We start from the raw sequence: 11,494 nt of genomic DNA on the forward strand, positions 1-11,494 counted from the left end.
TATTAAATACTACAGTTTTTTTTTTAGACCAAAGAAAGGGAGAGAAAAGGATGAAGAGAGAAAGAAAAAGAAAAGGAATAGCAAGGAATACACATCGAATCGCAAAAATAAGGAAAAACAGATATATCAAGAGCTTTTTTATATACCAAAGGGGAGAGAGAAAAGATAAAAAAAAAAGAGAAAAAGGAGAATAAGAAATAGCAAAGAAATAAAATCGTAACGCAAAAATAAAGAAAAATAATAAAAAAAAATAACAATTAAACACCATCAAAGGAACAGAATCACAATAACAACAACAATACTAGTAGGAATATTAACGCAAACAACAACAACAACAACAACAGCAACAACAACAACAAAAACGATAACAACAACCATTACCATAAACAAAAACAAGAAGCCAAACCTAACCAATCATTGCACAAACAACAGGATGAAGCAACAGCAACAACAACAACAACAACAACAACAACAACAACAACAACATCATAAATAACAACAAGAAGAAGCCAAACCTAACCAGCCATTGCACAAACAACAGGATGAAGCAACAACAGCAACAACAACAACAACAACAACAACAACAACAACAACAACAACAGCAACAAAAAACGAGATAAGAACAAAAGCAATAAAAAAAAGTAGAATAACAGGAAGAGGAAGCAAATAATAAGAAGCAGGAACAGAGAGATAAGAAGGCTGATAAAAAAAAAAAGGAGTAGGAGGCAAAGTAACAAAAAGCAGGAATAGAAAGAGAGGGAAGAGAATAACGAAAATAAAAGTAGGAAGAAGAGAAAAAAACACCAAAAAAGGTGAATAAAAGTAAATAAAAAGCAGAAAAAGTAAGAAAAGACAAAACAGAATGATAAAAACAAAGAAAAGTAGTAAAAGGAACAGAAAAAAAGTAAGAATAAAAAGATGAACAGAAAATAACACAGACAAAAAAAACATAGAAACAGAGACACGCAAAAAAAGAACCAGAAGAAGAAGAAAACGAAAACAAAGAATAACAATACGAAAACAACAAAAAAGATAAACAAAACAAAATAAAAAGGAAGAAAAGAAAACTGAAATTGAAACAAAAAGGAGAGAGAGAGAGAGAGAGAGAGAGAGAGAGAGAGAGAGAGAGAGAGAGAGAGAGAGAGAGAGAGAGAGAGAGAGAGAGAGAGACAGGAACAGCAGCAGGAAGAGCAGTAAGAGCAGAAAGGCTTGAGGTGTCAGGGTACCGCAGGTGGGTCTCCTCAGGCCGACGCTGTTTATTCTTTCTTTGGGGTAGTATCGGGTTCCTCCTGCGTCAGTGGAGGAAGGGAGGGAAGGGTGGAGGTAACGGGAGGAAAAGGAGACCCGGACGGAAGGACTGAGGGACTAAACACACAGACGGAGGGATGAAAGGACGAGGAAACGCGATAAAAAGGGGGAAGGTGAGGGAAGGGTGAGTGTTTTGTATCGTCCGCCTCGTCACCGTGTTTTGGGTGTGTTCTGATGCGTTTTTTTTTTTTTTTTTAGACATGGTGTAAAAAGGAGGGAATGAGGGTTAATTGCGGTTATCACTCGACTAGATCTACTCAGGAATAAAAGGAGAATATACTGAATTAAGGAGCAGATCTAAATGTGATGTTAAATGTACTTCAGAACATAAACAGAATACGCTAAATTAAAGGACTGATGGTAAACTAGCTTATACTTAAAAAAAAAAAAGTAATTATCATAGAGAAATATACAAATGAAAAACAGCTTAAACAATACAAATAAATAGGAAGAAACTTTACACACACACACAAAAAAAGAAAAAATACAAGTAAACAAGAGAGAATGAGTGTGGTGTCGGCGTCCCCAGCGCGAGACGGTCCGTGGTGCGGCGTGGGCGGCGGCGGGAGGGTGTTGGCGAGAACCGTCCCGCCCGCCGCACTGTTTTTGGCCCGCGACAGCTGTATCACGGAGGCGAGGGGCGGTAAAAAGGCGTCTCGAGTCTCAATACGCCTGAGAGAGAGAGAGAGAGAGAGAGAGAGAGAGAGAGAGAGAGAGAGAGAGAGAGAGAGAGAGAGAGAGAGAGAGAGAGAGAGAGAGACGAAAGCAATAACATACAAGGGTAAACAAAAAAAATACAAACAAACATAGAGAAACAGACAGACAGACAAACACGGCATAAAAAAAGACAGACAGACACACGGACAGACAGACAGACAGACAGACAGACAAACAAACAGAAGGTGCAGAATATAACACATAATTAATTTCGCTATATAAATTCACGCCACGTAAATTTGACCGTAGGTGGATATCATTATCATTATTATTATTATTATGGGAAAGAAAAATATAGAAAAAAGAAATTATCATACGCTGTTTAAATGTCCAAATATGACTCGCCTCTAAATAAATATTAAAGAGGAGAATATTATTATGGTCACGAATTCCAGCTTCATTGATCGAGTCCTTTTTTTTATTTACATTTTTTTTTCTTTTTTTTTTGTCGTTAGTGAATATAATGGTCGTTATTGTGTGTGGATGCGAGGGAGTGAGAGTGGTGGTGGTGGTGGTGGTGGTGGTGGTAGTGGTGGTGGTGGTGGTGGTGGTGGTGTTGCTGTTGTTGCTATTGTTGTTGTTATTTTTCTGCTATTACTACCAATGCTACTACTATTAGCACTAATACTACTACTACTATTACTACTATATACCACAACTACTACTACAACTACTATAACTATCATCATTCACATCATATTGTCGAGTTCTTCATAACCACCACCACCACCACCACCACCACCACCACAACAACAACAACAACAACAACAACAACACGAGCACAGGTAAGCGACACCAGCCTCGCACGTCTCAGGTGTAATCAGGGAGAGAGTAATGAGGGAGAGGGAGAGGGAGAGGGAGAGGGGAGGGAAAGAGGGAGAGGGACCCGCCGCCTCACCTTTCCTATCTCCCCCTGACCCGTAATGGCAGGAGGTGAGGGGGGAAGGGGGGGAGGGGACGGCTATTAATATATTGCAGGGGAGGGGAGGAGGAGGAGGAGGAGGAGGAGGAGGAGGAGGAGGAGGAGGAGGAAGACGATGAACAGGATATAAATGAGGAGGACGTGAAGACGAGGAAGAAAATTAGGAGGAAGAGGAGTACGAGGACGAAAAAGAAGAAGAGGAGGAAGAAGAGGAGGAAGGAGAGGAGGAAGAAGGCGAAGAAGACGAACAGGAGATGAGAAAGGAATAGAATGAAGAGGACAAAACGGGAATAATAAGAACTAAGAAGAAAATGATACAAGAATGATGATGGGAACTGAAAAGACGAGGAAGAGAAAGAAGAAGAGAAATAAGAGATAATAAGAAGAGGGAGAGGAGGATGAATAATTAGACCTACAAAACGAAAGGGAAAAATGGAGAAGAAAAAGGAGAAATAAGCAAAAATAGAAAAAAATAGAAAGACGAAAAAAAAGAAAAGATAGGGAGAAGGAGGAGACGATGACGAAAGAGAGAATGAGAGAATAAAGAAGAGAATAAAAAAAAGTGATGAAAACTAGAAAAACGAAGAAGACGAAGACGATAGGAAGATAAAAAAAAAGATAGGAAGAAGCGGAGGAGGAGGAGGAGGAGGTGGAGGACAAAGAGTAAAAGAAAAAAAGATAGGAAGAAGAGAAAGAAGAGGAGGAGGAGGAGCTGGAGAAGGAAAAAAGTTAGAACAGCGGAACACGAAAGAAAATGAAGGTAATTTTTTAAAAGCGACCACGCAGAGAACAGAGGAGACGTGAGGGACACTGTGGCGAAAGAACAATGAGGAGGAAGAGAGAACAAAAAACGAGAACAATTTTAAAACACCGTAAAAGAAAGAGAAAAAAAAGGGAAAGAAAGAGAAGGAAAAAAAAATAGAAGGTAAGTGAATGCGTAGAGAATTAGAGGGGAAAAAAGTGAATATGTGATAAAGAGGTGAAGTAGAGAAAAAATAGCTTAAGAGAAAGGGTAATTAGGAAAGGTGTAAAAAAATAAAGAGAAAAGGTAATTCAAAGGTGCAAAAAATCACTTTCCATCTTAACCATTCACAAAAAAAAAAAAAACTAAGAAGTGCAAAAATAATAAACTTGAAAATAAAGAAGAAGAAGAAGAAGAAGAAGAAGAAGAAGAAGAAGAAGAAGAAAAAGAAGGAGAAGAAGAAGAAGAAAGACAAGAAAAGAACAAAAGACAAGAACGAGAACACCACCACCACCACCACCACCACCACCACCACCACCACTACCACAAACAACAAAACCAAAACCAACCAGCGGAGACAGAGAGAGAGAGAGAGAGAGAGAGAGAGAGAGAGAGAGAGAGAGAGAGAGAGAGAGAGAGAGAGAGAGATAAAAATCATAGGGGGAGAGAGAAAAAAAAATGAAACCAAATTAAACAAAAACTTTAATAGGGATAAGAATTTTAACAGGGAGGAAAGACAAAGGGTGGAGCAACTTCCCTTCCTCTTTCTTTTCCTGGTGAATCCATTAAGAGGAGCAGGGAGGGAGTGAGCTGAGCCTCGTAAAGGGAAATTAACCACGACCGTGTGAGGAGATGCTAAGAGGCACGGCTGTGATAAGGCTTAGAGAGAGAGAGAGAGAGAGAGAGAGAGAGAGAGAGAGAGAGAGAGAGAGAGAGAGAGAGAGAGAGAGAGAGAGAGAGAGAGAGAGAGAGAGAGAGAGAGAGGACAGACAGGAACAGACAAAAACAACAACAAACGCAGAAAGAGCGAAAAGATAGATTAATAAACATTGAAATATACAGAAACACAAACACAGAGAGAAAGACAGACAAACAAACAGACTGACAGACAGGAACAGGGAAAAAAGAGTAAACAGACTGAGAAGAAAGACAAACAAACAAACCGAGATGGATAAATGGATAGATAGATAGACAGATACACAGATTAAAAAAAGACAGACAGACAGACAGACCTGGACATGAAGAGAGAGAGAGAGAGAGAGAGAGAGAGAGAGAGAGAGAGAGAGAGAGAGAGAGAGAGAGAGAGAGAGAGAGAGAGAGAGAGAGAGAGAGAGAGAGAATGAAACAAACAAATTAACAACAGGAAAATAACACATTAATAAGAACGAAGAGAAAGAGAAAAAGAGACAAAAGAGAAGAGAAACAAACAAAACAGCAAAGGAAAAACACAAAACAAACACACTAACAAGAAAAGAATAACGAAAAGAAAGACCAAAAGAGAAAAAGAGAGAGAAACAAAAACAAATAAAGAAGGAAAAACACGAAGCAAACACATTAACAAATAAAATGACGAAAAGAAAGAGAAAAAAAAGAGAGAGAGAAAGAGACAGAGAAGAATTAAAGAGAGGAAAGGAAAACAAAGGAGAAAAGGAGTAAAAGCAAAGGTGAGGAAGCTAACCTGTTAACAAGACCCCATCGTGACCTGAAAACACCTGTAATATCATACCTGTAATAAGTACACGACATACCTGCCTCTCTCTCTCCCTCTCACTCTCTCCCTAAACGTGTCGTACATCACCCCTACCTAGACCAGACATGAGGGAGGGAGGGAGGGTGAGGGAGAGAGGGAGGGAGGGAGGAGGCCGAGAAAGGGGTGGTAGTTAGGATAGATAGTTACGACAGGAGGGTAGAGGCGCCGCTGAATCTAAAAAAAAAAACAGTAAATAAGCGTGTCTCGTTTTGATTTATTGTATAGGTAATTGTGTATAGGGTGAGGGGTGGTGGTGGTGGTGGTGGTGGTGGTGGTGGTGGTGGCGATAGAAAAGTAGGATGATATTGGTGTGGAGTAGAAGAAGAAGAAAAAGAAACGAAAGAAAGAAAAAGAACAAGAAAAAACAGGCGAAAATGTAATAAAACAAGTAAAAATCAAAAGAAACAACAAACATGAAACTAAAATGACAAAACACACACACAAACACACACACACACACACACACACACACACACACACACACACAAGGACAGGAAGTGAAGGAAAGGAAGAAGGAACGCGATTTACAAACCACACACATGCACAAGCACGCACACACAGACACACACACACACACACACACACACACACACACACACACACACACACACACACACACACACACACACACACACACACACACACACACACACACACACACACCCACTTCACCCAACACACCTCCACTCGCTTCCCACCCATTCCCTCACAACCCCTCCCTCATAACACCCTCCCCTTCCTTCCTTTTCCCCATTCTCACCCACAAGAGGAAATCAAGAAGATGTGTATATTTTTCCCCTTGACATAATCACTATAACCTTGAAATCCGAGACAGGTGTGATTACAGGTGCCCTCTTGAGCCCAGTACACCTGAGGCCTAGCGTGTCACCTTAATTGAATGTCCCACGATAACATGAGCCAGAGCGGGCCAGGTGGTTCAAGGTGACAGGTGTGTGGGAGCGTGTCTGAAGGGCGCCATGGCTAATTGATCCTGAAAGCACCTGTAAATGATACGATGGAGAGGGAGAGAGAGAGAGAAGGGTGGATGAGTGGGAGGGATGGGCAGGGGAAGGGGTGGGATGGGAGCACTGGGAGGGAAGGTTGGAGGTCTAGGGAGGGGAGAGGGGAAGGAGAGGAGAGACGAAGCGAGAAGAGGAGAGAAGAGAAGAGGAGAGGAGAGAGAGAGAGAGAGAGAGAGAGAGAGAGAGAGAGAGAGAGAGAGAGAGAGAGAGAGAGAGAGAGAGAGAGAGAGAGAGAGAGAGAGAGAGAGAGAGAGAGAAAGGTTTGAAATACTAGATACAGGAAGTCAAACAAACAAACAAACAGACAGACAGACAGTGAAACAAACAATCAAAAACAGATAAACAAACAAACAAACAGTAAAATGACCAACGAACGAACCAAATCAACTAAACAAACAAACAAATGAACGAACAAGAAGCTAAACTAAACACCGAGACGAGAAGGGAGGAAAAATGCAAATATGAAACACACACACACACACACACACACACACACACACACACACACACACACACACACACACACACACACAAACACACAGAAGAAGGCCAAGCAAAGGATAAAACCCAAGCCTTCTATCCTCCTCCTCCTCCTCCTCCTCCTCCTCCTCCTCCTCCTCCTCCTCCTCCTCCTCCTCCTTATCCCTTCCTCATAATAATAACTCATGGGTGAAGGGGCGGGACTCATCTTAAACACTTACTACAGGGAAAGGTGATGGGAAGGGAAGGAAAGAAGGGGAGGGGAAGGGAGGAGGGAGAAAAGAAGGTGGTAGAGGCAAAGAGGAGGAGGAAGAGGAGGAGGAAGAAGAGGAGGAAGGCATGGGAGGTATAAATATCAACAAGTAAAGGAGAGGAATGTACTAAGGTGAGGGAGGGGAAAGAGAGAGGGGAGAGGGGAGGGATGGGGAGAGAAAGGGTGAGGAGAAGGGACTAGGAATATTAATAACAGAGACTAGGAGGGAGGAGAAAAAGGGAGAGGGAGAGGGAGAGGGAGAGGGAGGGGAGAGGAGAGAAACGACAGGTGTCAAGGCGTATAAAACCTGCTAAAAGGAGGGAGAGAGGAGGGAGAGAGGAGGTAAATGGGAGGGAGAGGGGAGGGAGAGGGGAGGGAGAGTGGGAGAGAGAAGGGTGGATAAGTCATGTAAGAGGGAGGGAAGGGAGAGGCGATGTAAGGAGAGGAACATGAGGGAATGGGAGGGGAGAAAGGGAGGGAGGAGAGAGGGAAGGAAGGAAGAGAAGAAGGGAGGGAGGGAGGGAAGGAAGGAAGGAAAGAAGGAAGAAAGAAAGGAAGGAATATGATAAATGAAGGAATTATAGGAGATTTAAAGAAGAAAGAGAGGTATAGGGAAACAGACAAACAGACAGACAGACAGACAGACAGACAGACAGACAGACAGACAGATAGAGAGATGAGTAGACGGATAAACACAGACAGACAGACAAATAGACAGAGAGATAGGTAGACGGACAAACAGACAGACAGACAGACAGACAGACACAGAAACAGATATTAAGGTAACTGGAGAAGAGAGAAGCGAAGAAATCAGAGGCGTGGATGATGAAGGGAAGAGGGAAGAGGGAAGGCAGGTGAGGGAAGGCAGGTGAGGGAAGTGAGGATGAAGCAGATGGATTTTCAGGGAAGGGGAAAAACTGGGTAAGACAAGAGAGGCTGAAACATTGCTACCATCATCTTGTTACCTCATCTGATGGCTTGGAGGACACACCAGACAGTCACGCCCTGGTATTTTGGCACATCTTAAAATTAAAACCTTGAGTAACTTGCTTTTCCTTCCCGTAGTTTGAATAATTCCCTTCACTTTAATGATGGGAAGATAATTGAGACAACGGTACATGTAGTAAAGTGTGTGTGTGTTTTTTTTTTTTTTTTCACTGAATAATCGTACTTGGAATAAATGCTTTCACTTTAACTCTTTCCTTCTGCTATGGTTGTCTCTTGTTAACACTGAGGTCACTGTAATGAATTAGTTAGAAAGGAAATATGAATAACGATTTCATCTCCACCAGGCTACACAAACCCAGTAGTTTAGAGACTGTAATACGAAAGAACAAGTGTTTTAAAAGTTGCAGTTGATAATGAGAAAGACTGACTAGGGTTAATAAAGGAGATGTAAATAAGGAAGTAGCACATGCAGTAAAAACAATGAGAAACAAAATATAAACACCTCTTGTAGTTATGAGAGTGAAATATTAAAACTTGGTGACGAATTAGGAGAAACAAAAGAAGGAAAACGTTACCAAAATGAAAGCTCCATCAGGTATCAGGCTTCTTTCGTTCCTTCTCACCCAACTTCTCTCCGGAATGGATTAATAACATACACTGCAACATCTTGAGACTCCCGGACTCCCGTGTAGCGGTAAAAAAGAATCAAAGCATCAACATCTTCAGAATTTCTCCTCCTCTCTTATTTAAACATGACTTATAAACACCACGTAAAAAAATGGAAAAAAGAAAATGACATTACAGTATTCTAAGACTTTCACGTAAGACTCCTTTAAATATTTAGTGTTTGAAATGTTCTTATACAAATACTTACAGCCACACAGGAAAAAAAATAAATAAATAACTGAGACTTCTATGCAAATTAATCGTTTTACAATTGTTATTTATGCATTACTTAGGCCATAACCAGCGGGGTCTCTCTCTCTCTCTCTCTCTCTCTCTCTCTCTCTCTCTCTCTCTCTCTCTCTCTCTCCTCTCTCTCCTCTCTCTCTCTCTCTCTCTCTCTCTCTCTCTCTCTCTCTCTCTCTCTCAGGTCAGTCTTTTACCAGCTCCACTTTATATAAATTAGAATGAAATATTACGTGCTTCTAAGGCAGTCCCCCTCTCCTCCCCTCTCACCTTTATGGGTCAGGCGAGGAGGAGAAGGAGGAGGAGGAGGAGGAGGAGGAGGAGGAGGAAGAGGGCGGTGAAACAAGGGGCAGTCACGACACAAGTACATAAATCAAATGCAGACAAATACATGTTATCATCAAGTGTGTATGTTCGTGTGTGTGTGTGTGTGTGTGTGTGTGTGTGTGTGTGTGTGTGTGTGTGTGTGTGTGTGTGTGTACGGCCGCTGCTCACCTGTACTCGCTCCCCGGGAAGTGTCCTGTCGTCTGCCGCTCCCTCTGTAATGAAAGAAGGAAAGACGGTAAGTGAAAGTTGAGTGTGTGATTCGTGTTATGTAATTGGTGTGTGTGTGTGTGTGTGTGTGTGTGTGTGTGTGTGTGTGTGTGTGTGTGTGTGTGTGTGTGTGTGTGTGTGTGTGTGTGTGTGTGTGTGTGTGTGTGTGTGTAGTTGTTTGTCTCTACTCAGTGTTTTTCTTTACTGGTTTGACTTTTGTTTTTCTTCTTTTCTTTTCTAGCTTGGTGTTATTCGAGGAGTGAAGAGTGATGAGTGTTTAATGATGAGGCTCTTCTGGTTTTCATTTTCGTTAAGTTGGACACAAGCATCTTATTGACAAAAGGGGGAAAAAAATGTTAAAACCAAACTACAATGTGGAAAAAAAAAAGAAAATACAGATATCATAAGAAGAAATCAAGAAAAAAAATAAATAAATAAGCACTTTTATCTTTATTTAGACTAAGAGACAAACAATTAAAAATAAATAAAAAAACAAAAATACAAAAAAACAACCACAAACAAAACGTAAAAAAATACAACTTAAACAACACAACAACACATTAAAAAAAAAACACACCACACACACACACACACACACACACACACACATACACACACACACACACACACTCAAACCACTCCTTTGCAACACAGCCCAAGGAGAGGAAGGCGAAGCAACACAACAACAAATCACCAAGAACGAGGCAAGGGACCTGACAAACTATACCACAAGGACTGCACAACACAGCAAGAAAGAAGAAAAATAACAAACCAGGAAGTAACAGAAGACATAACACGGAAAATTAACCACAACATCAAGAAATAAACAGGAAAACAAGGCAGGAAGTCAGAGAAGGTACAACACCAACACCCAGTCGCCCCCCTCGTACCGCACAGCAGGTAAATAGTACACAACAGCCCACACCTGTACCTGAGGGCGAGGGACCGATAGATATAGTACACACAGGTAAGCAAGGAGTGTTATTAGGCCCCGGTGTCTGTCCGGCAGGTAAGACTAACAGCCTGGACGCGCCACTCAGGTAGACGCGAAGGCCTTAAGGGAACAACGGGGATGAGGAGGAATAAAGAGCCTTTGTTTTAGAGATGAAAGCGTTGACAGCCCCCGTAGAGCCGCGAGATAAGGCCATTTTTTGCACGTTTACCTGCGCGCGATGCAACCTTTGTTTTACCGCCATTAGCCTGCGAAACGGGAGACGCCGGTACGGAAGGATAAGTACGTGGATAGCGAAGTGGATAGGCAGGTGAGAGAACCGTATACAATACCCATCAACCGCCAATCCTCCCGTGAAATACCTGAGGAAGCTACGGTAAAGCAGGTACCCCCGTCAGCCTCGCCGTCAGTAAGAATCCCAGTGGTTGCCGGAGGTCGCTCAGGCTTCCCTCCTGCTTGTTATCATCAGGGCTACTTACATTAAACTGCCACTTAGTCTACGCTGGAAGGGAGGTGGCCAGGCTGGGAGGGGCAAGCCGGAAGGGTAGGTTGGGGATCGTAGGCTATGGGGTTATGTTAGGGGGTTGTGGGGTTTAGGGGTGCAAGGGAAAGGTGGGTCAGGGATGTGAGGGTAGGTTGGAGTCTGGTAGTTGTGGTGGGGGGGGGGTGTTCTGAGGCTTAATTGGCTTCTATCACCTGTGGTTTAGCGTAATTGTACCTTCTCCAGACCCTTCTTGTCCCCTCCTCTCTATGCCTCCACCTCCTCCTCTTCCTATTTCATTTTTCTCATCCTCCTTCCATTTTTCTCCTCTCTCTCTCCGTTTGTCTGTCTCTTTCTCCCGCATTTTTCTCTCTTTTCTCTTGATTTTGCATTATATTTGAGTATACATCTCTCTCTCTCTCTCTCTCTCTCTCTCTCTCTCTCTCTCTCTCTCTCTCTCTCTCTCTCTCTCTCTC

This window comes from Scylla paramamosain, chromosome 13 (genome assembly GCF_035594125.1).
Source record: "Scylla paramamosain isolate STU-SP2022 chromosome 13, ASM3559412v1, whole genome shotgun sequence".
Classification (NCBI taxonomy): Eukaryota; Metazoa; Arthropoda; class Malacostraca; order Decapoda; family Portunidae; genus Scylla; species Scylla paramamosain.